Genomic DNA, 26,623 nt, shown 5'->3' with positions numbered 1-26,623 from the left:
CGATTGATATCAAATATTTACATTTCCTGAAAGTGGTGAAAATTGTGGCGAATTCGAACTGAAGGAAAATTTGGTTGAATGGCAGTACAAGACTAATCAAATGTCGCTCCAAATTTACAAATGGATTCATTTTCGTATTGAGTTGAGATTGATTGTGAAGGAGGGATCTATTTCAAGAATTTCAAGCATAGAAAACCATATGTAAGTTGAGCTGAATTACAAAAATCGACGTGAAATCCAAAAATTCGTGATTCTGCCCATTGGGTGATTCTGCCAAACTTGATCGAATTAAAACTGATCAAAATCGTTACAGATGATCTTTATTGATGTCGAGTGATCGTTTTTGGTTTAAATGTAACAGAAAAATTACAAAAAACTTGTAGAAAAATTCAATTATCCAAATTTTTGAAAAAGTGATTTTTTCCACTTTTGCAAAATCATAAGAAATTGTTTGAAAAATAGATCGATACAAAATCTTTATACCCCCGCTGTACTCACTGGACATCCCACTTTCTAAATACCACTCATTTCAATGGGTGCAGTGCACCGTTTCTGATCAATTATGTGCAAACTTTATAAAAGTCGAAAAATGACTCGGTCATTAGATACCTGAAAGCAATTAACAGTCCTTTAAACATGGAATCCGAAAATTGCCTGAGAAATGGGAAAAAGTATTGGCTAGCGATGGACAGTACTTTGAATAATGTATTCATTCATTTTGTTATTGAAATAAATGCACATTTTCAGCGAAAAATACGACATTTTTAACTACTACTACCAATAGTAATTGTTTGTTTTCTCCGTTTTCACATTAAAGTGAGTTTTAAGTAAATAAAAATAAAAATTACAAAACAGCATTGGATGGCATTCAAATCGCTCGGAATATTTTGTGGGTAACCTTAGTATGTATATATGCATTAATTTAAACGGATTTCACATGCAAAAACCATGCGGGCACCGTGAGTTTATTTTGTTTATACACTTGTCTACCAAAATTCATTGGTCATTTGCTTATCCCCGTTGGTATTCACGCTCTCGCCCATGCAATATTTTTCATTGTGATTGTGGTTTATTATAATATTTGTACAGTTATCGTTGAGCGTTTCCTATTTTCCTGTAGTATTATGTACTTAACACCTTGGATTTTTAGCGAAATTCTTTCACTTCAGTTGCGGCAATTTGGCGAAATGCATTTTGATATTGCATCGAATGCGGTGACTACAAAAACGTCGACGACGATGGCAGCAACGAAAGCGACAGCAACAGCATTGACAGTGTCCTAGCATGGAATTTGGTAAGTCGTGCAGAATAAAATAACGATGTATAGAGTAATGTTTGCATATGCACACACACACACACACAGAGAGAGAAAGAGAGTTTGTGTGTAGAGATATAAGTGACAGGCCTTGGCATTTGTTAATATTTTGTCGTATAAAAGACCTATTCTAATCTAAGAACATTTCCGTGTGCATGCATTCCATAAGGCGACATTATATTTGTATACTCTTTAGTAGTTACAAATTCATATGATTTTCACTTTACAATAATGGCAAATGGAAAATAAGCGACACACAGCCACACTCACATGAGAGTGTAAAAGAGGAAGGCGCTTTTATCGGAAACTCAACGCTCAGCGACACGAGACACACAAAATTCATGACACTGTTGTGTGTATTTAGATTTGTAGCCTTTATACGTGTGCAATGCACAAAATCAAGTAGTATGAGCATATTTCTATTTCTTTTCTTCTTTCTCTTTCATTCTCGAATTCTCGGTTCCATTTCATCTTCGAAATACGAGCTGTGCACAAAACGAGAAACGACTTTTCACTGGTATATATATATATATGTGTGTGTACAACTGTGCATACACCAAATGGCAACGTGTGTAGATGGCACACGTACACACATGGTATAAATATATTTTTTTCCCAGCCACATCTTCAAAATCGGCCACGTTTCTCCATATTGCTTCGTATCAAATTGGAATCTATGGTGTTTATAACATTTTAATATGAAAGGCAAATTATTATTTTGCTCTATGATTTTTCCATTTGTCGCATTTCCTCTTTTACGTTCATTTGGCTTGTTCATTTTTCATCGCTGTAGTCGTCGATCGGGTAACATTTACCGAAAATTGTAGCGGCTTTTCTGGTGCTATATCGTATGCTCTCTCTTTTTTTTTGTTGTGTTTTCGGTTTCCATTTCCGGCCGTGTCTTTATTATCTTCTCTTTGCTTCTTACATTTTAGTTGGTTCGGTTGGTTTTTATTTTTATTCTTCGGTTCTTATTGTGTCGTCATCGGTCCGTTATAGTTGTTGCAAAGCAGAAATTTCATTTTGTTTTGGGTCCAACAACAAGTAACACATTTTCAAGCTCGACAAACTGATTCCGTTGTAATACCATGCTTTTTTTTAATAGTGTGATATTGTTGTAGTAATGTATATGCTGCTATAACAAATATTTTGGCCTGGATACGTGCAAAAGCAATGGGGAATATCGATGCTAAAGTAAGCTTAACCTAATATGAAAATGCCATGGCTAAATGAAAATTTTCATATGGCATCGGTGCACGCGCGTGCTCATCGTAAAATGATTTTCCGATAAAAAGGTATGCTCAGATTTTCGCATCGAAATATTATTCACGGCGAACGAAAAAAAAGAGCGTAGCCCACAAATTTGTCGAATAAATGAATGAACGAAAAAAGGAGTACGAGTGAGAGGGAGAGAGAGAGAGAGAGAGAGAGTAGAAAGTTTCATTACTAAATATAATATTCCGTGCGTGAGCAGTTTTTTTTTCTGTTGCTGTTCGTGTCGATGAACTAAATCTGATACGAGTTCCGCGTTGCATCATACGGAAATTCGATGCAAAAAAAATAACACGCATACACAACCAAGTGTGTAATAAATAGTATAATGATGCTAATAATGGAAGCCAACAACATGAACAAAATACATCGCGTTGCCGCGCCGTCATTATTGTTACCGTTGTCGAAAAAAATCCAGCTTTATGGTAATGAACGTTGTCAATGTCTAACAAGTTTTTGATTGAAGTATGTAAACGATAATGGCTTATTGTCTTATTTATAGGTATATCATGTCTCATGAGCTAACTATTAATATAATTTGTGAACATGACACCGCATGATATCATCAATGGTAGCATTGTAATATTGAATTTGTGTTCGAAAACTTTTTTAATGAGAGAGATGAATGCACAGTAGTGCACACACGATACGCACACACTGTCGCATTTCCATTTGTGATGAGTTCGTAGGCGGTCGAACTTGTACGCAAATCCTTCTTATCGAATCAATATAGAACGCAAAAATCATATGCTGATCAGATAGTGGTGAAACAATTTTGAAAATGAACGATGATAACTGAGGTAGAATTACCTTTGTTTTACGGAAGCTGCATCCAAAAACCTGTAGATAAAAGATATGCCAAAGTATTTTATCATTTAGAATATCATCATCACTTTCAAAGACAAGATGGCTGTGTGATATTTTGTAAAGTTAATTTGTTATACAAAAATGAACCATGTGAATGATAGTTTTATTCCGATTTGAAATTCAAATTGACACAATAACAATACAACAAGGCTTTGATCACGCTCTGTCGAAGCAAAGAAAATATGTTTTGGCGTCTTGCAACACAAAATCAATGGAATTGTTTGTTTTTTTTTGTTCTGTTAAAACCGTAGTTATTTATTTCTCGAAATTTAATTAACCCCTAATGTCTAATTTACAGTTGACAGTTTCATTATGTCAAAAGCGCACCAAACACACACATTCATACACTCACACAACATTTGGGGTTTTCCATTGCCATATTCATTCATTGTTGTTGTCTATTTGTCTTGTCTATTTATGTCTCTCCCGTTTATTCTCTTGATCCACTCTATTTTTCACATCTTTGTGTGGAGCCGGCTGAAAACTCGAAAGTTTTCAATTTTTTGTCCATTCTCTTTTCTCATTCATTTAGTGTTTGCTCTGTTTTGTTTCTTCATTTTAAATTGAAGAACATATATTTTGTTGATGCGCTGCCACTTGAATGCTTCATTTAAACTGCTTGTCCATTGTTAGTTTTGTTCCTTTTGGCCTTTTGTTCTTTCAGTTTGTCTCTCTTTTATTTATTGCCAATGTGCGGGCCGAGAGAAATAGAGCAAGTGAATTTTGCGACATTTTTGAGATACCGTTTTATTTTGATTACGAAATTTGAATGTTCACTCGACTTTTTCTTTCCATACACACATATATATTTCTTCTTTTTTTTTCTTTTTTGATAATCAACCAAGTGCGCCTTTCGAAAAGTGTTTATGTTGTTGGAGCCAATGTTTTTTCTCGATTTAATTGCTCTCATGCTCTTTATGTGTATGAAAATGTTGTTTGAAATGACAATGGGAAGTGGACTGCAAAAGAGTCGGCCTTTCCGAGAAAGAGTCAAAACATAAAACTTCGTAATATGTTCGTATTAAAATCAATGTAACGGCGGTAACATAACGTTGCCGGAATAGAAACTACCATTGCTACCATATATGGATAATATTAAAACGTGTATATCAGGGGAAGTGAAATTAAATGTAAAACGAGTTCGTAGCACTATAAATACAACGAAGCAACAATTTTATCAGAAATAAAAGAAAGAGCCTCATACAAGCAGAATCAGCACATACAAACAATTAAAAGTTTGCAAAAGTAAAAGCGAATTTACGTCCAGTGAGATAGTGAAGACACACTTTTGACATAACCGAGCAATAATTAGAAAAATATAGTTGAACTGATCGTCTATTAAGTTAAATGTAATCAAACAAGGGTGAACGAGCATGTGCGTGTGTGTATGGGGCGAAAGCGCAAGAGAAATAGAATTAGTCTTTGTTGTTTTAATCTTCGTTTAGAGCTCGACAACTGTTCACAACAACAAACAATGATAAGAGTCGTTATGGGGTTTTTATGTTTTCATTCTTTTAGTTTTGTCTCCACACCATCAATGCCAACACAGTTCTGTACTCGTATTTCATTTGGTTTTTCTTTCTCCCGCATACGCAGTCTCACTCTTCTATCTCTCTCTTTCTTTGTCCATGCTCCCGAAGCGATTCTTCTTTTGTTTCTTTTATATATATGTGTGTGTTGTTACTCTCAACGACTTTGTGGCTTGACATGGCCACGCTTATTCACAAATTGGCTGCTCGGGTACTTCCGCAAGTTTATGCTTCTGCAAACGAATCTAGGGGCATTTACAGTTGGAATATAAACTGTCAACGGTGCTATTTGCCACACCGCACATTACATTGGCCTATTGAAATGAATATATAAATGGCATTTTGTTGAGCCCATATGTATACGAGGGTTGCTCCATATTTTTTTTTAAAAACATATATAACACAGTTGTTTTTTGTCGAAAATGGTTTTATTGTTTTTCAAAATATTCCCCGAGATGATCGATACACTTTTGCATTCGATGAAACCATTTGTCATAGCATTCGTGCCACTCCGAAACTGATATCTCCAAAACGTGTGTTTTGAACGCTTCAACTGCTTCTTCTGGTGTCGAAAATCGTTGACCACGTAGTTTTTTCTTCACGCTTGGGAACAAAAAAAAGTCATTGGGTGCCAGGTCAAGACTGTACGGTGGATGACCCATCAGTTCGATGTTTTGACCGGTCAAAAATCGAGTAGTTTGAAAAGATGTGTGAGAGCTCGCATTATCGTGATGAAGAATTATTTTGCGACGGTGGTTGTTTTTTCTTATTTCACCAAACACTTCGGGCAAACAAATGGTGGTATACCAATCAGAATTGACGGTCTTACGATCCTCTAGTGGAACGGTTGCCACATGACCACTTCTCCCGAAAAAACAGGCGACCATTCGCTTCGAAGTGCTTCTTGCTCGAACAACTTTCGTTGGGTTATCTTCATTTTGGAAGACCCATACAGTCGACTGCTGTTTCGTTTCGGGCTCATAGGCATATATCCACGATTCGTCACCAGTGACGATTTTATTAACGTCTTTTGAAGCACCACGATTGAATTTCTTGAGCATTTCTTTACACCAACTCACACGAGCCATTTTTTGTTCATCGGTCAATTTATGTGGGATCCAACGAGAGCAAATCTTTTTTACGGCTAAATGTTCATGCAAAATTGTATGTATGCTGTGGGATGAAATGCCCAAAGATGCCTCAATCTCACGGTAGGTCACATGACGATCTTCCATAATCAGTTTTCTGACAGCATCGATGTTTTGTGGCACAACAGCCGATTTTGGACGACCTGTATGAAACTCGTCTTTGAGCGAACTACGACCGCAACGGAATTCTCGGTACCAGTTATAAATTGTCTGAAGGGTTGGTGCTTCATTGCCAAAGGCCAAATGAAGTCGATCGAAACACTGTTGTTGAGATAATTTACTTCGAAAATCGTAGTAAATCATTTTACGAAAATCTTCACGTGTAAAATTCATTTTTTTGTTGAGTCGCAGTTTACCAGTCACTGTAAACAATACAAATAGCGTTCGTACGACAAAAGGTTCAGGGCACGAATACATACCAAAACATCAAACTTTACGAATATGACAATGGTTTACATCGGGCAACACTATAAGTACCATTTTAAAAAAAATTATGGAGCAACCTACGTAATGTTATGAAAATCTCTGAACGAAAATGCTAAGATATCCTTATAGATGAGTGTGGTTGTGGTATATATAAATATGTCAAAATCATTTTTCATAATTGTTGATTTAAAACAAACATTTTTCGAAAACTAACCAAATGTCAGAAAATAGATTACCTTTTTTCCCTGTATGGCATAAATACATCATATACATCTTAAGAATACTTGATATTTATCTTCTTTTCATCAAATTCTCGCACAAGATCTACATCACTCTTGTTTCGGGTGGGAAATTCACAGTCATTTATTATTCTGATATCAACGATTATTAAATGAATCATTGCGGAGAAAAAGTAGCTCTTATTTTTATAAACCGTGTGAAAAAAACTTCATGTTGCAGTATTATTTGGAGGAAAATAAGAGCTACTTTTGCTCCGCAACGATTCAAATGTGATATGTAATCCCCTTGGTACTCTCAATATACATATTTATTAAAGTGCAAACTATTGCAAAGTTTCTTTGGGTGCAAAATTTTCAGAAAGTTGAAGAGAAAAAACCCCCACACAACCGACCGAATGAGAAAAGGCACGAAGATATCGAGCAGAACAGACAATGAAGATAAAAAAATAAGATGAAAGGAAATGGGAAGTTATGCATCGTAACGCGACAACCATGGCCGTCTTCTATATGTATACAACCGACAATAGAAAAAAAAATACAGAGACGACAGCAACAACAGCAACATCAAGAGCTTAATAGTAGTTCGCTTCGAAATTGAATAAGTTTAATTATTTTCTCCTCTGCAAAACAGCTCTAGTAAATACTTTTACAGTATGTGTGTGTACGAACCATCGTCTAATTTATTATTTGCTCCAATTTTTAGTGTCCTTTCCACCCATTCCCTCTGGTCATTGTGATATTTAAAAAATTTCAACACTCTCATCGCCGATCGCTCTCTTTCTTCTCACTTTTCTGTCAACTGAATATTTTTATGTGAATTTTCGCCGTATATAACGCATAAAATGTGATGTTTGTTGTCACCCGAATCTGTCTACATGTAGTTTATTTGATATGAAATATTTGTCTAGCTCTATTAAAGGGTCGCATCTTGAAGTTCTTTGAGAAAGAGAGATGAGGTTTTTACATAAAAAAACAGAGAAAATACTGCCACAACATGTAACAATGTACGCATTTATGAAATACGCAAACATTAACTAAACACAACGTGGTTTATATAAATGACAATGTCCTCGGTCATTTTACGTCGGTTCAATCATAAAAATAAGTTTGAATTCTTTTTTCGTAAAGCACATAGATTTGATAATCAGATTTCATTTGGCGATTCTTCAGTAATATCATATCGTAAAATTATTATAGCACATTCAATGAAAACAACTTATATATCTCTTCGGTTGACTTCCGAATATAAAATACTTTCGAACTTGGCCTTGCTGTGTGCATGATAGATGAATGTAACATAAACAAAAATGAAACATTCACACATGCATGGAGAGCTTAAAGTCGTAAAGTGGAAATGAATATTGACGTACGTCAACTTTTGCGAAGAAAAGAAAATAAAAAAAAAACATTTCAAACAATATACACGATAAATCAAAGAAATAAACGCAAATTGGATCAATATTACATGTGTTGTTAGTAAAATGCACCTTTTACTATTTGTTCTCAAAAACAAAACAAGAATGAGCCCTTGTTCAGCATCGGAATCGGAAAATGTTCGGCTTCTTTTCTCTTTCTCACATTTGAGTAAAAGCTCTTTGCTAGTCGTTAATTTCTTTGAATTCTCTTTGAAATAGAAATCTTGAGCCTGAATGATGTTTGTAATTTTGCATAAGAGCATTTAAATGAAATATATAATTGAATCAAAATGAAATTTCATTCAAATATCTACGGCAACCTGTTTCTAAATTGCTTTTTTCAAAAAAAAAAAAAAAAAAAAAAAGAGATGTAAAATCTTCATTTGCACGTTTCAAGTCGCGTGCTGACAATCTGTTTTTCGCTCTTTTCTTCCAACAATTTTCATCCATTCCGATGTTGTAACGATGTTTGGTTGAGCGTTCAACTTGTGTTCTCCTTTAGATTTCTTAATTTTAAAGTTGAAAACTTCTCAAAATCAAGTGATTTAATGTAACTTTTTTTATCAAAGTGCGAGAGAATGAATAGGATACGAAAAAAGGTCATTGTCGTACTTTGAATACGTTAAAACGTACCGCTTACTTAAGAGATATTTCCATCGATTTGCTGAGGTAATTTTTTTATTGAAACACAAAGAGCAAGTGTGTGTGGCTGGGTTATGTAAAAATAAAAAAGATATAAATAGCGAGCAAAAAACAACAACAACATCATCATCAATCGCATATCACTTCCTGTTTTATGTAGGCTCTTGCATCTGAAATGAAAAATTCCAAGTGATGAGGTTACATGCCAAAGTCAAAGCTTTCAGTCAAAGCATCATGAAAAAAAGATAAAATGAAGAAAAAAACAACAAAAAAAGGAGAAATATGTAAAAATGGCAACCAAGCGAATAACATGATGAGATGGCGAATGTAAAAGAGTGAAAACCATGATAGAGATAAGATACAGCTAAAAGAGTCGATTCAAATATTGTTTCTGTTCTAACTTACTGCCGTTCAACCAACCAGCCAATTCAAAAGGAGCACCAACGTCAAAAAATTTCGGCATATATTAATTATACCGAACATGACATGGTGGATGTTGAAAATATTTGATTAAATTTACGGATTAAAAAGATGAAAACATTCCAGATGATTAATTAATGGAAAAGCCGGTAATTTATGTTCATTTTAATGTTTAGCGACATTCCAAGAGTATGAGCATCATGCCATTGTGCACATCATCGCTTCTTTCTACACATTATCGAAGCATTCACATCGTACCAGAGAGCGTGTGATAGAGAATGTTAAAGACATATCGTTCGAGAAGTGTGAGCCCATGCATAATTTTGGTTGGAATAGAAGGAAATGAACATTTTCGATTGAACTATTTTCTTTGCTATGCTCTCTCCAACATTTCGATGATATTATAATAATAATGTATGTTTATTAAATAATTGAATTGACTCATTAGCGCATTGCATTCGACCGGTTGTCGACCGATTAGATTTACAAGATGATGACGTCGATCATATGACCTGGCAAAAGAATTTCCCAACAGATTTACAAAGTTAATGAACTTTTTTCGTTGGCTTTTTTGTTGCACCAAAATGTTGGTGTATGTTAACCATCTCTAAGCGAACAAGAGAGAGAGAGAGAGAAAAAAACAGCATTTCGTAACAGATTGAAAATAGCGTTTCGAAAATTTCACACGTTGGAAGATTTATAAGCTTGTGTTATTGCATTGAAAAGTTTGAATATTACTTCAAAGTACTTACGGATACTGCGCTGCTGGAGAGAACTTAGGAAGAAGAAAAAAACAAGCGAATCTCTGCACTGAAATTAATGAGTAAAATTAAATGCACTTAAAGTACGTGCGCACACAACAAAGAAAGCAGAACTCGTTTAAATGTTTTTTTTTCAACTTTTTATTTGTTTTTGTTTTACTCTTTTATCTTCTTTATCTAAAAATTAAATGTTTATTACAATTTTTTTTGTTAATTTCTCATTATTACATTAGTACGCAATAATTCTCCATTGTTTTCCTATTGAATGTAGCGTACATCGTTTTTCCTCATTTTACCGATTGTGATTAACGGTCTTTTATTTTAATTTCACACTCTCACATTTTCCTCAGTACAGTGATTTTGGTTTTCTTCTTCGGTTAGTGAATTTTTTTTTATTCTTCATATTTCTTTTTTTTTTGTTTTGATCTCGTCTGTACTCTTCATTATATCCTCTCGTTTTATATTTAGATTCTCTATCCTTTCCGGCAGTTTTACACGCATCCTTTCTGGATAAACTTTTCACGAAGTTGGTTTTGCTGTGTGCTTTTTCTTCTTCTTCTTAATTTCATTTTGATTATGTGTGTGTGTGTGTTTTTCTTGCTGTTCTTTTCAAATGACTAACTTTAAATTTGTTTCCCTTACCAAAACTACGACTATACCATTAATTTTATATTTATTATGATTACTTTAATGGAGAATCGAAATGGCGAGATAGTGAAAGAAAACGCACGCACACACAAACACACAGAAAAATAACGAAAAAAAAAACCGTGTGAATTTTTGCTTAGTGCACAAAGAAATGGCGAGTGCGTTTGAAACAAAAAAAAATGTATGCAAAGTCCGTTATCTATTGTCCTCTTTCTATCGGGAATATATAGTATTTTTTTCACATGCATTGCAAAAAGTTTCGCTTTTGATCCGCCGATTATTTCGGTTTTATTTTTTGCGCGACTTAAAATATTCATGTGGATGAACATGCGAATTATCTGAATTTTCAGAAGCAGGAAAATAGTTTTTTCTTCTGTTTATCTACTTTTTCTTGAGCCACTTTTTTCAAAACATTCCATTTCATGCTTTTGCTGTTATTTGCAATGCGGGCAAATCAAGCAATACGCTCTATGGGCGTGAGAGCTAAAACAATTCAAAGAATTATGCATTTGTGAAATCCACCTAATAAATTCTGAATATGCAGTTCGTATTATTGCGAAAAACGTGCTAAATCGTCTTTCTCGAGTAAATATTTCAGTTGGAAAGTACATTTCTCTTTAATTGATCTTAAAAGTTATGAATAAAAAATGAATTTTATTGCGGCTTCTCACAAAATCAATAGGAATTTCTTTTTTTGCAGCATTAACTACTACAAATTATTTTTGATTTCTTTTTTGTTCTATCTCTCGCTTGCATCATTTGCACACGCAAGCAAAATAAGTGACCAAAAAAAAATCACCATTAATTCTGCATTGGCAGAAACTGGGCTGATAATTAACTGCCTTTTAATAACTGCTTTTTTTCGCACCGAAATTGCGATCATTTCTCGATGATGTGTCATTTTTCGACTATACACTATGCACGGGTGAGCGAGCGAGAGCTGGTGTGTTGTTGTTGCTGTTTGTCACTGTGCCTTGCATTTACATTGACGTTTCGATAATTAATCCCAATTCGATGAATGCCAATAATTTATTATTGAATGAATAAATTATTCGTTTTGTTTTGCCCTCACAGTTTTGATTGTTATGCGTAAATTGATTGCTTTGTTCGGTGTGCATGTGTATGTGTGTCTGTGTAAAGTAACGAATCGTATACCTGTGGTTATTGACCGTATTGAAGTGCGATTATTTCTCTGAGAGAATTGTTCAAGTTTTTTCACTGAACTGGAAACACTTCCAAAACGTTCCAAAGAAATGTAATTTCGGTGGGTGATAGAGTCAAGGCTCATTTTTTTTTGTTGATTTAGTTGTATGTAGCAAACATCTTTATGCCTCTGATCATCAATGGATAAATACGGACGCAAGGGGTCGATAAAAAGTGTTTATAATTGAATGTGGTGTTCTTTCTGTATGAAGATTTTGATTGACAGGTAAATGGTTTTGTGAGTGATGTGCGACCTCAATTCAATCGATTTCAATTGTCTTTTGAATTGGTGTTGCGTGTCAAACATTAAAGAATCGACATCAATTTTATGGGAAATCTCACTTGCATTATGACAGCAATTCCCTCGAAATCAAACGATTCAATGACACAACAACACCAACAACAGCAACAGCAGCAGTCGTAATAACAACCATAATGTGTTAGCCATTCAGAATGAATGAAGAAAAAAGCGATTGATTTTTTTCATGTGCCCCAATACAAATGAAATAAATTAGACATGATAAATTAAATTTTGAACAAATTCACGCATGAATAAATAAGCAAAAACTGCGCGCCAAATACTAATCGAAACAAAAGCTAGTCATCGATGGGAAACAAAAAGTTAAATAAACTTTGGCCACACAGAGAAATTGCGACTAATCAATTGAAAAGTGACATTTCTCACCTTCGTTATTTCGTGTGTCGGAATATTTATGCGAATTTGAATTAAATATGTATATTTATATTGATTGAGATTGATCGATGACGAAAACAAAACGAAAACGAAAAAAAAAATGGATGGAAAATGCGTGTTTTACACGCAATGTGCTACTCAATTGTTTTTTAAGCGTTGCTTAACTTCAATCAATATATATTATAGATATAAAATCACATTTAATTCTATACTAGTGCGCGCGGTTTTTTCTTCTTCTTCTCTAACCATGTTATTTTACTGTTCATTTTTCAGAAAATAATGCGAAAAAAAATCGAAATGCAATTTCTGTCATTATTTGACAGCTGCAGCATTTTTACTTTCCTTTCAGAGACCATTCGAACGCAATGTGGCTTCAAGTGTTTGATGCATTTTGTATGTTGGTAATCGTATGGTATTGTATATATATTTGAATTGTGGTCAATGTGAGAGTGTGTGTATGTGAGTGTATGTGTGTTTGTGCTTTTTAATCGAGAAAACATTTTTGTTCTGAACATTTATTTATTTCAATGGCTGCAATAAAATATCTCTATATCTTTTTTTTGTTAAATGTATGGTATGTGCATTAACATCGTCTATGTATGTATTTTATATGAATGGACCATACGTGTGTATTTTTTTTACTTCTTTCTCTTTGTATACGCTAGCTCATATCTAGATATAATGTGATTTTTTATGTCTCTCTCGATTTTTGTTCATTTTTGTGTGAGTTTGTTAGTGGGTTTTTGTATGTGACAACGATGGACGATGTATTAGCAAAAGCTTGTTTCATTAAAACATCATTTGTTTTTTGTCAATTGCCACTTCGTTTCATTTTGTCCTGCTTCAGATTAATTTAACTAGGATTCTTATTTTTGTTGTTTTTCTTCTTCTTCTTCTTTTTATTTCATTTAACTACACAACATCTATTGATGAAACATAGAGTATCTTATGTAGCTGTAATAAACGAGCTTATTGTAATTGTTTAGCTTAAATGTTTGTCCACTAAATTGTCGATGTTATAGAAAAGAGTTTTTTTTTTTGAATAATTCATTGTGTTTTTCAAAGAAATAAGTGACGTGCGTCATCACACTATCAGTTAAGGTTTTCAAAAACTAAAAATGGACATAAGTTACTCTGCTCACCAATAGATATCTAGGATTATACTCATTTTAATGAATATTGAACTTTAAAATAAAAGACGTGGAATTTAATGGGTGATGAAAAAAATATCAGCTGATCGACTTTAAATCATATAGTCTCTCTCTCTCTTTCTCTCTTTTCACTCTTTTGATATAGTATACACAGGTGTTTAGTTGTCTTATTTTCAAATTATATGGGTTACTATTGGTGAAACTCCTTTGCGAAATTTTTTGATGTATTTACTGTTAACTCATCCACGCAAAGCATGACGATAACGCAAAATTGCTTGCCAGCGCCACCAAATGACTCCATTCTATATAGTTCTGTGGTTGCCAGCGGTACTAATCTCTACTCAGCCGTTTTACATACAACGTTTACACGGTGTATTACAACGCGGTCACCTTGCGGCAGAGCTACGCGTCGGTCGTATATATTCTTTATGTATATAGCGATGACCATAGCTCTGCCGCATACAAGTGTGAGCGGGTCGAGTCTCGCATAGTATACATAAATAATACATACGACTGACGCGTAGCTCTGCCGCAAGGTGACCGCGTTGTAATACACCGTGTAAACGTTGTATGTAGAACGGCTGAGTAATAGAGCGTTGCCGAGCTGTCATTATCGTCGTGCTTTGCATCCACGCGCAGAGCAGAATTCATTAAAATGGGACTTGACTTCTGATGAACTAAAAAATATGTCTTACGATTGGGACAAACGTTAATACCATTTAGTTCAGAAAGTTGTTATAAACACCGTGGAAGTGCGGACAATTTTTTTTGTAAGGTCTGATCTTCTTTGTGTGGTGTTAAAAAATGATATAGAATAAGAACCCACATATCTCCGGTACCAATAATGGTTCAGATCTCGTTTCTTTCATTTTTTCAACATTTTACACTTTTGATGTTATTTTTTTTGGTACTTTCGGTAATCTTTTAAAAGTCCTTGGTATCTTTTGGTTCTGATTCGCCGCTTGGTGAATTTGGTATACATTTCTGGAATACACAGTTGAATTTGCTAGTGAAAGATTGTCATAATGTATTTTTTCCGATTTTTTCAGAGTGAATACTTTATTTCTAAGGCCAACTGGAATTGGATGCTGAAAATAAAACAAAAATCAACTCATGAACGCTCACACTCACCATAGACATACACACATATCTAACTTCCATTTCTACATAGCCACTCTTTAACCATATAATGAAATTATATACACATGATAATTCGGTCATTTCGGTGAAATTTCAATCAATCATAACACTTTTTTGTGTGTATAATTCGGCATAAAATGATCAAATAAAAGAGAATGTATGATTGTTGTCATTTCTGTCACGTGGAACAATGTTGCAGTCTATATTAAATGGTCATTACAATCTATATTTCGTTTTTTTTTTTTCAAAAAGGAAAAAAAAAAGTATTCAACATTTGCTTCTTTATGTTGGATTGCATAAATATCTATTCAAACAAATAAATATTCAAATTCAAAAGGAGGACTCTTTTCAAATAGCTGTAAATGTGACATCGAAAGTTCAAAAAAACATCAGCAGCCATAACGAGAAAAAAATGCACAAAAAGGGCATTTTGGTGTTGATCAGTTAAGTCAGGAAATAGAAATATTTGCGTCATGTTTTTGTTAAGGGGCTTCATTCAAAATTTTCAACGATTGAATTCTATAATATTATCTAAATTAACTGAATTTTTTAGCAAACGAATGAATTCCGGTGAATTCTACGGCGATTTTATTCAAATATGTGAGATAGTGGTGAATAGTTTCTGCTGGCAATTACTGCAATATTTATATTTTGTGTAACAAAATTGTAAATATTTTTTAAATTTTTTTAATAAAAATTAATTTTATTTTCATTTTTGAGCGATTTTCTATCAAAAACATTCGGAAATATTGAAAAAATAATAAATTAAAAAATATTTCGGTTATCATAACCTCACTTTATTACTTTGACACATTTCATTCTATTCACACGAATTCACCGAACTCATCAATAACCACTCGATTCAAAAGTGTGGATTTACGTGAATTCCTGTGAATTTTTTTGCCGTTTAAGGTGCCCCAAGGTTTTTGTTTAAAGTATTTTTTTTGTCTTTCTTGCTCTGTGTGTCTGCATTTTTGCATTCATTGTATATTTGGCTAAAATTTAAATTTATTTCTCAACGACATTGTTCGGTTTCTGGCACATATACACACTCATACACTCAAACTCTCTCGCACACACATTTACAACATTTTTCCCCAAATGAAACAATAAATATATCCTCTCATGGATTGGCTCGACGCTCGATTGCAATAAATCTGTTTAATCGGGAGTCGGGAATGGGTCCTTTTCCGAAACACTGGTCCCATTCAATGATACATGTACACGGAGAATTTTTACCGATAGTTTTTCAAACATGGTGAATGGGAATTTGATGCTAAAAATAGAACAAAAATCACATGCTCTCACATACATAACATACATATACATACACCTTGAGCAAATTTGAATGCAGCAACACATTCGCGTTCCTCGCACATCCACTAAAAATACATTTCAAATTGTTTGTTCCCATTGGTATTGGCATCACTTTAATTTCCAGTTTAAAATGAGTTTTGAATTTCAGTCGAAAAGTTAAAATGTTTGCCACATGTATATATTTGTCGAGAGTCAAGCGCAATAAGGGCACACTATATAAACGCCATCTATTAATAACCGACTAACTACAATGTAAATCAAATGTATCTGTTTCCCCTTTTTATTTACTCCCTTCTCCTCTCGCTATACTTTTACATTGTAGTTAGCCTGTTTTACAAAGATGTCGTTTCTGTGTAAGATGTGTGACGTCACAATGTATTTATATGGATAGCGCTCGACTCTCGATATTTGTGTCTATTTTTACTTTATTTTTATCTGTAAAATGTATCATTCGCTACTGACTTTTAATAGGTACAGTCATCAGTTTATATCAATTCATTTTTATTGGGGATGAGTTACACACACATAGAGAGAGAGAGAAAGAGAAAATGTGCTAATGAATAAAGTTCAATTCGGGGGAATTACAATTATAATAAATATATTTATATGTACTCAGTCAATGGTAGATTCTAATACAATTTTATCCAAAAATTCAACGATGGGACACAATAAATAAATGTTTGTTTGTATAGTTTTGTTTTTAAATGGTAATCATGTATCCATATATTTACTATATTTTGAATCTTGTTTAATTAATTCAGTTTTTTCTGCTTTTTAATTTATTTATTTATATTATTATTGGAAATATAATAGAGCTTTACATGAATAACATCTACAATACATATTATAATTTTTGTTTTGTTCTTTTGTTATGGGATGAAGGGATGGAGATTGTTTTGTGGTTGATTCTCTCATGTTTTGCAATTTTTGAGGATCATATAATCTTAAATATATCTAACAAAGCCTATGAATTTTTTAAAATGTTTTCGTTTATTTGTTTCTTTTCATTTTTTTTTTTACTTAATAAATTTTTTTATTATAAAGTTTGACATTTTCAATGATTTGTTCATGTTTCCTTTTTAAATTATTTTTCGACAATATCTTCAAAAAAAAAGAGTCATTTTAGATTTATAATTATAGTTTTTTTTAATAGTAAATAGTTCTTAATGCAATCAGTTGTTAAATGTGATCGTTTTGGTTTCTTCTTTGTTCATATTTAAATGATTTTATGCGTTGATCAAGTGGTTTCTTTTCTTTTGTGTTTGCTTTTTCAATATTTTACTATTTCATATCCAAATGAACCAAACTATTCGATCTCGAAAAATGTGCAGACATAATTTGTTTTTAACTAGAAAGAGAGATGAGAGAATAACACTGCATTGCATTAAAATGGCATGGAAATAAAATGTATATGAGGTTTTAAAATGGTGGACAACATTTTGGAGTAGCAACGTCTTTGAATCAATGAAAATCAATGTAGTTTCCGCAATTTTATCGTCGCCATATATTTGTTCTACCACTTTATATCGTTCTTTTTTTTCATCTGTTTTGTTCTTTTGTTTTGAAGTTATCTAGAATAATCGATTAAAGTGTATATATACCTCATATAGTATGCAGCAAGAAGTCATGATCATTATATATATGTGTGTGTATGTGTGAGTTGTTTAATCGGAGCCCATCAATGAATTCTCCACATTAGATAGAGAAGATGTAAAAAAAAATCATGTGGACATTGTCATTGGCAAAATTCCCATCGCTTAATATTTAGATAGTTCCTTCGATGAACTGGTTTCTCCCTTAGATATGCTGAAAGAAGAAGAAAATGAGCAAAGAGATACATTAAAGTTTGAGATAGAAAATAATTAAGTTGACGCTAGAAATTTGGGAAAATTTAATAGATAAAATTGTTTGAAGGGAATGAATGTATGATTGAATGCATGTTTTCTACCAAAACCACATCAGAGCACTATACCGACAGTGAGAAGTGGAAGATAAAAGCGATGTCACATTGCGTTCGGAAAAGCCAGATTTGCTTTTGATAACGAAAAAAGAAACTTTCTTCGTTTGTAAAACGTTTCGATTTTTGGCAAACGTTAAACACATCTCTTTTGGGCCAAAAAATACATCGCTAAGTATTTTAAATCGATTGAACAATACACATAGAGTTCTTCTCTATATATATACCAGTGTGTCCATAATATATAGAAAAAGCACTAAATAGTGTCGATATCTATACTATATCGGTCCACTATATATGGAAGATATTGCCGCACGGCACCGTATCGCACGATCGAAGTGAGTGTAGACGGGAAAAATCACAAGTTTCCGTGCGGCAGTAGAAAGAACTGTCTGTATGCGTCATATATAGTGCACCGATATAGTATAGATATCGACACTATTTAGTGCTATTTCTATATGTTATGGACATACTGATATATACAAATCGCCTCTCTCACACAAACACACACACACACACAACAATTCTCCGAAGACATTTTTGTATTATCATATTGCAAAGAGAGTTGTGTATATGAAACTACAGTTCAATTTAATGCTTAAGGTTACGTTGATTTTACTTTTCCGCACAACTAGTGTAGGAAAGGTATTGTATTAGGATTTTATTCTATTGGAGATGATTTTGGGGCATATTAATGTGCGTCGCTCATGCCAAAATTTGTTAACACGATAAATCTTCTTCCAAAAACTCAATTTAAATTCTGACTTTGCAGGATGATTGAGGACTACTAGGAGACGTGCTGATTAGTTTTTGAGCAATATCGGTTGACCGGTGTAATTTTTTTTTGGTCCGAATGGAGTACCCACATCCATACATTTTTTATCATTTTTCAACGATTTTGGTGACACGATGGTTTCGTGCTCAGACATGAAATTCAAAATCTGACTTTACGGGATGATTGGGCATTACGAGGAAAAGATCTGGTCAAATTTTCAACGACATTGATTGTTCAGTCTAAGACTTAGACTCTGAAGAGGCACTTCTGAGAAAAATGCCTTAAAATGATATTCTTTCAATTTGAACGCTGAAAGAATGTGTAGTGGGGGTTTTTATGTCACGAAAAACCCGAATCTAATGTTAGTTTTAAGATGCAATATTCACAAGTTTTCACGGTAATTTAAGTTACTGCAACCATACATAGACCATAATTTCAGTTTATTCCCAAAATTTCGGTTCCATGCGGAAAAGTCAGCTTGCGTACGTAAGCCTCTTTATTTGTTGTGATTTTCTTGCCAAGACGAAGAATGCACCGACGAAGAGGAGGTATAAACGTGTCTGTGTGCATTTTGTTTGCTCTTTTATTCGCAACAACTAGAAATCAAAGTTTAAAATTTAAACCGAATTAAATCACAGAAAGCTTTCACATGCACATGCTCGGCATGCAACTGTGATACGGCCAAATTCAATATAAACATCGGTTGTTGATGTTGTTGTAGTCATCGTCGAAACAATAACAGCCAACAGTAAAACCACCAATATTACAAGAGACTTATAAATAACTATAGAAACATTAATGGCCATTGTATTTTCAACATGAAGCATTTTGTTTTGTATGAAATTTCGGATGGAGTTATTCCAGTGAGGAAGGGTAAGTGGTTGTGTGAAACGCATAGGGTACAAGAACTCCGGGTGATAGAATAACGGAAAAACTTTGCTCCCAGTTGCGTTGCAAAATAAATTTTTGTCAATTGGTTTATATGTGTGTGTGTCATTTCAATGTTTGCGAACGCCTCAAAGTTATAAATTAAGAAGCGACCGACGCAGACATAGCACAAGGTAAATGTAATCCTTATATTTTGTCTACAATTCGAAAGAGAAAAAAAATGAATAACATCAACAAAACACGTTAAATATGTTGCAATTCAAGAAATGGTGAACAAAATCCGGTGTAAAAATTTTGAATTGCTGAAACCTTCAACCAGCTTTTGATGATAAAGTTTACGCTTTTCTTGACCGCTCTTATTCCCTTTTCATATTTTCTTTTGCGTTAATTGTACAATATTTCTTCTTTTTTTAAGCACAAAAATTATATACATTCATTGTTTCGGTCTACTGTTTCAGACGGGAACTGACTTTACCTTTACACAATGTTTTTTTTTTTTCGAACGCATACAAAAACGTGTGAGCTTCACCAAAATAGAGCGTGACAGCGGCACAGATTGAGATAAAGGTGCAACATTAAATTTATTTAATTTTGTTGTCTGAACATTCGAGATTTTGGCCATGCCACTTAAATATTTCATTTTTGGTAATCACAATTTTAAGTGCTAAAATTGGGTTTTCATTTCAAACGAGCAGAAAGAACGAGTTCACTGGACGACTTTTCCGATAGAATATCAACACGAACAAAAGAGAGTTTAAATGAATCAGTTATTTTTATAAGTTCGTGTAAAGAAATGTTCATTCGTATAGAAAAATATTTGGTTCGTTTGAGTTAGTAAAGATAACTTTATTTTTTAGATTGAAATTGCTTTTATTGAAAAGAATTGTTTGACATTCGTGTACGATAAAATTGCTATTATTCACCTTCGGAAAGGGGAGCAACGCCCCAAGGCGAGCGATTGTGAAATAAGGGCTTTCCATTAACTTGATTATGTCAAATATTTGTGTGTACAAAATCAAATATACAACCACGGAAACAATACATTCCATTATTGTGTTCGTTTTGCATTGAGTTGATGGTCATAATTCAATTCAGCTATTTTCAATCACATATTATACTCTTAAAATGCACCGAAAGCATCACTCGAAGCAGTTGATTTTTCTCTCAACATTGGCCGTTTCGAAGATGCCCTGCGTGCATATATCTTGAGCAAATAACATATAATATTGTCAAATTCATGGAATTGTATGCATTTTAAAATGGAACGAGGTCTGACATAACAACTTTAAAATTACCAAATCGGAAAAATGTGGGCAATGAAAAGCTTCGCAAACGTTGTGCATCTTCTCTATGCATACTCCAATAATATTATATCTAAATGCAGATAGTGCTGCATGCTTGAAAAATACATATTTTTAGTGGAATACTAGGTTTGCAGTGGACTGTACCACAGAAAAATCAAAAAGGAAAAAGTGCATCGAAAGTACATTTATGGAAACGAACAGATAAATGTTAAATGTGGTACGAACAAACAAGAACGCGTTTGCAGAAGAAGAAAAAATATACATCTCACATATATACAAATATCAGAGACCATGTCAGAGACCGAATGTCATCAAGGCACTATATGCAAAATTGTAACCGGTATGCAAGTAAGAAGAAATAAAAATATGAAAAAAACTGAAGTTGATATAATTTTATTGCCTGATACAAACTGTTTGTAACTCTCAGACTATTTCTGCATTCTCCCTCCTTCCTTCTCTACTTTTTGAGGTTCTCGTCGGGGTTGTTTAACTATTTTTTTTTTTTGCTTTCATCATCTCCTTTTGTATCATTATTATATAATGTTGCATTTTTGCTTTTACAAACTTGTTGGCCCGTTATTCAGTTGAGTTTGCTGTTTATTTGATAGCATTTGTGCTTTCAGCATTTGTCTCTTTGTAATCACATTTTTGCCAATTTAAAAAGCTAATGCGGAAAAGCCAACGAACGAAACATATACACAGCGTACATAGTACATACAAACCAACAAGCAGGAAAAAGAAATATTAGCTCAAACAAATGAAAGAAATATGTATATTTTCAAAAAGTCATCATTGCTAGTTTTATACTTGCAAATTCTTGGTTTAAATGGAAAACTTTAAAACTCATCAACAATGAGCACCTGAAATGGAACTTCAATATATTTTACTGACTTGAACACGAATACCATTTCGTTTTCCGTTATTTTTCCGGTGGCTTTTTTGTGAACGAAATTAAAATCATACTTTAATTTAATTGACTTGACACACTGAATTTAAAACATGTCTATAAAGCAAGTAAATTTTGGATTTGGCACAAGATTGGCCGATGTACGTTTTTTTTTTGGTTTTCATTAAATTTGGAAGATTTTTTTTTATTTTAAGGCACACACAATTCCTGAACGTAAAATTTTGATAATGAAATGCATGGATTCGAAACGCGTAAAACACCGTCACCGTAACTCCCGACAAAAAGTTTAGCAAAATTTATCTTAAGTTCAATGATAATTATGTATGCAAATGCTTTTGGATCCAACAAATTAGAAAATATGAGATCAAAAATAGCTATTTTCACACAAGAGAGAGAGAGAGAGAGCGGCCGCATTCGTGTGGTTGACGTTATCAACACTTTCACAGTGGCATCTATGTTTTTATAAGTATTTACGGTTTTGTTTGTTACTTGTTGTGTGAACTTTACATTCATTATCGCAGGCCCTTGTTGCGTGCGTGCGCGCAAGAGAGCGTATGATCGCTTGCTCGCTCAGTCGTACACATCCTGCCTTGCGATAATATGGGGCATTTTAATAAATTATATAAATTGTATCGTTCCGTTTGGCAAACACGACAGACTATTCTCTTTCTCGCTCTCTTTTCCTCTCTTTTGCGTACCGTCAACGAACACAAATTTCAAACGAACTTTTTAATAACACGCTCGGAGAAAAGTAGAGGCGATAGAGTGCCTGCGTGCGTGTCATAGCGCTTTTACTTCCACTCTTCGTCCATACACACAAAATGTCTCGGTTATATTTTCAGCACACAATCTCTTGTCAGCAAAAATGAATAAAAACAAAAGGAAACAAAGAGCAAAAAAAAATTATTCACAAAAAGACAACACAACAGAAAATTGTTTATTATTGTCTACGGTATGGTCGTTGATGCTCTCCGATATGAATCCGTGAAATATATGCTCTTGTTGCTATGACAAAGTGTACGGTAATTTTATTTCGCCAGTACCTCGAACCATTATCATACTATAAAAACACAGTTATAATTGAACCGAACGGGAAAAGAGACAAAAGGAATGAGAGGAAGATACACACAAACACACACACACATCGAGAGTTTGCAATTACGTAATTTAAGTTAGTCGTTTTATAACTCGCCAAAAATTGCACTCTAACAATGATCTATTAGATTGGGATAGCAACTTTTCAAATAGATTTTTTTTACTCTTCCCGCTGTTGCTGCTTGAGATTATAGTTGTTATCTGCTTGTTGTTATTTGTGTTATTGTTTTTGTGGTGTTGTCATTTTGATCCAGGTTTATTTTTGTCTTTGCCAATGTCTGGTGAATTTGTTATACTTTGAAACGCGCAAATCACACGAAATTTGTGTGTGTGCACGCAGAGTGTTTGTACTGCAGATACGGTGGAATATGGTTGTGTTGATTGTGGATCGTTGAGACATGCAAAATATTTGCAAATTATGCGCTAAGCAAGTTGATCGACAAACCATGTCTCAGTTTCAGTTTGTATGGAAATCCAGCAAAACTTTTCATAGAACCAAACTGACACAGCAAACAGACCCCAATCACATTCACAAACAATGAACAATGTTTACTATAAATATTTTAGTAATTCAATGCAGTTAACCAGCTTGTTCTGGTTCAATGCAAAAAATTTCTCAATTTTATTTTTTGAACCCAGATAAAAAAAATATATACTCAAGTTCTACTTTTTGCTGATGACAAAATGTTAATCGATTGATTTTTTGGCATGCGACACGTTCATTCGACTATTATTTCATTGCATAAAAAATGTCCAAGTGTTGTTATTGGTTTTTTTTACTCTCTTCCGTTGTATCCATGCGGTGTTTCTTTCTTCCAATGAAATTAATTAGTTGAGTTAATAAAAACTCGTTGATGAAGTGAGTCGAACAACTGTATGCTAAGTTTGCTCAATATTCATAGCGCATTCGTACGATCGAAGAAAATGTGCTTGAACTATAATGGTAAGTGTAATGAGTTTGAACGATGGCTGTGACGGCGACAACTACGCTGATGCCAAAAAAGCGCCAACCGCGTAGTAGATAGGGAGAGGGGAAAGAGAGAATCAGTTTAAAAAGGAACTGAAATGTAATGAAAAGACTGTTGTCATCATATTACGTGCTCCACAATTCCGGACACGTTGTGATCGAATCAAATAATCTGTGTTATTTGCCAAGACAAGTCGCATATGCATTTCGATCTGCTTCACTCACATTCCCATTCGTGATTATTCAATGGGCGAAGCAGCGATTTGCTTAAAGACATACACAGAGAAAAAATGCATTCACCGAATCGTTTGCTCTATATCCAAATTCAATTCGGTATAAAAAAAAACACACGAAGATTTTTCAAAGATACTTTCCTTCAGTCGCGGTTCAAACGAACGGTGAGCGAAACGATTCCTTAACGCCAATTTACTGCTACCAAAGTATTATTTTGGCAGGGACCAGAGAAAAACGATATAACGAGAATCGATTAACAAATGAAAATACTAAAATAGCATTTTCTTTCTCGTTTTTTTTTTCGAAACTATTTCTCTTTACATTTACGTCGTCTTTCGTTTGCGTATTAAGTTCACGTTCACTCTTTTTTTTCCTTCAATTCGTTCAATTCTATCTCTTTCTGACTCATCACTGTTCGTTTATCTCTTCCGTTCGTGTGTCGTGCTCTTTTTTTCATTTCCCACAGATCCACCACTCCAAGCTCTTGAGTAATTTATTTATACAATGAATATTCGTACGAACGAATAATAAATAATTCGAACGAATGAGAATGTTATAAAACTACCATGTGCTCTGTAAGTGGAAGACTTTAAACTAGTTTTGTGCATATTCTGTTGTTCTAAAGCCCGATTTTAAAATGATTCTCTCGATTTGGCACATTGGTGGAAGCGCGACAGTGTGCATATTTTGGATCTTCATACGCACACACAAATATTTCTTTTGTAAAACTCGCGTTCTTTCTTTCTCTCTTGCCTATAAAATCGGTAGACCCACACGAATGATACGAAACAAAGAGCGCTCAGGCGCAACTTGATTTTCTATGATATTGAATGGTGTGTATTCGCTGCACAAAAATAGAAAATTGTATTCATTCATACAAGCGGAAAATATTTATTTCAATAGAACTGCACTGCATTGAAAATGAAATGGAGGGAATACAGAGAAGAAGAAGAAACCGTAGCAATCGTTTCTACTTGATTTCAATTACATTAAAACTGTTCGTTTCGTTGCATGGAATCTTGGGAAATGAAGGAGAAACGAAATGGTCAAAATGATGTAAGGAAGTGCTGTTTCTGCAGTGACAGAGGCTCAAAAATTCGGAAAGACACTCGCCAAGTGAGATTTTCTCTATCTACACATACATACATACACCTTTTCGTCTTCATTTTCCATTTGCTTTTCCAAAAGCTCAAATGAACACGAATTAAATTACGACTGACACTTGAACCTCATTTTGTGGCTCGAAAAAATTCACTCATTGTATTCGGTCGCTCGTTGACTATTGTCTTGAGCACATCGTGAATACAAGATTACTTCTTGCTTTTTTTTAGTATCCATTTATTATGATAGTAAAGTACCAGGACGAAATAGCCTACTTAATTTCCATGTAATAAAAAAATCTATTTTATTTCTCTATCAACCTCACTCTCTTTTTATTCCCATTCCATTTTTCTATTGGATTTTCATTGTTCGGATAAATGTTCAATTTTTATAGGATATTACGGAGTTTCATTTTTTTTGCGAGCACATTATTATTTCCCTTATAACCAAAAAAAGCGATAGAATTATCGCTTTTGGTGCATTAATATGATTTGACGTTTATTTCACCGAGTTGAGGAAAAACGGATATATTTATTTTTTTCTCCCTTTGTTGAAACAAAACATTGATTACGAATGAAGTTAGTCATGTGGAAATGAAAAAAAAAATCTATTTAAAAATATAAAAAGAAAACAGTTGAAATGGCTTTATAAATCATTGTCTGTGTACACTGTACACTCATTTTTTTCCCATTCGAATTCATTTTGCATCATTTTGAACGAATCTAAAAAAAGGATACACTAATGGACAACAACAAAACGCCTAAGCATACGGAACTATCATCGATTTAGACAATTTAATAACGACCAAAATTTCAAACCATAAATCGTCCGTATTGAGTTATGAGACGTAATTGTATTTTCGTTGTATATATATATATATGTGTTTTGACGGAATTTCGGAATGTGTTACCAAACATGAAAATGTGCGCATATGGATAAATCATCAGATTCAAATATAATTAAATTCTTCAGATGCTTTACATATATTGCAATTTAATAGTAGTAAGCTCTTAAAATACAAAATGTGCCCATGTGTGTAACGAGACCGAAACGTTCATCGATGTACACGTATCGATTCAAATGCCACTCGATTTTATTATTCTCTTCAAAACGTAATAGAATGTGCTGTGCGAGTCAAAATCGTGGAGACATAGAGATAGAAAGAGAGAGAGAGAGAGAGAGAGAGAGAGAGAGAGAGAGAGAGAGAG

The 26,623-nt window shown here is 33.7% G+C and overlaps 1 protein-coding gene across 2 annotated transcripts in view; it reads right to left on the bottom strand.

Moving 5' to 3' along the window:
- Window positions 1–17,384: 17,384 nt before the first annotated feature.
- The window catches only part of LOC116347187 (leucine-rich repeat-containing protein 24-like), a 136,638-nt gene continuing 127,399 nt past the window's right edge, over window positions 17,385–26,623 (bottom strand). The window contains exons 5-6 of one of the 2 annotated variants that reach the window (XR_004201658.1): window positions 17,789–17,993; window positions 17,385–17,535 (exon numbers count right to left, since the gene is read on the bottom strand). The gene's annotated coding sequence lies outside the window, so the exon portion shown is untranslated. Of the gene's footprint in view, window positions 17,994–26,623 lie in introns of both variants that reach the window. The other variant, XM_031777702.1, reaches the window with a different exon arrangement.

This window comes from Contarinia nasturtii, unplaced genomic scaffold (genome assembly GCF_009176525.2).
Source record: "Contarinia nasturtii isolate CC-2019 unplaced genomic scaffold, AAFC_CNas_1.1 Cnas_scaffold_129, whole genome shotgun sequence".
Lineage (NCBI taxonomy): Eukaryota > Metazoa > Arthropoda > Insecta > Diptera > Cecidomyiidae > Contarinia > Contarinia nasturtii.
This window is presented reverse-complemented; position numbering and strand designations above follow the sequence as displayed.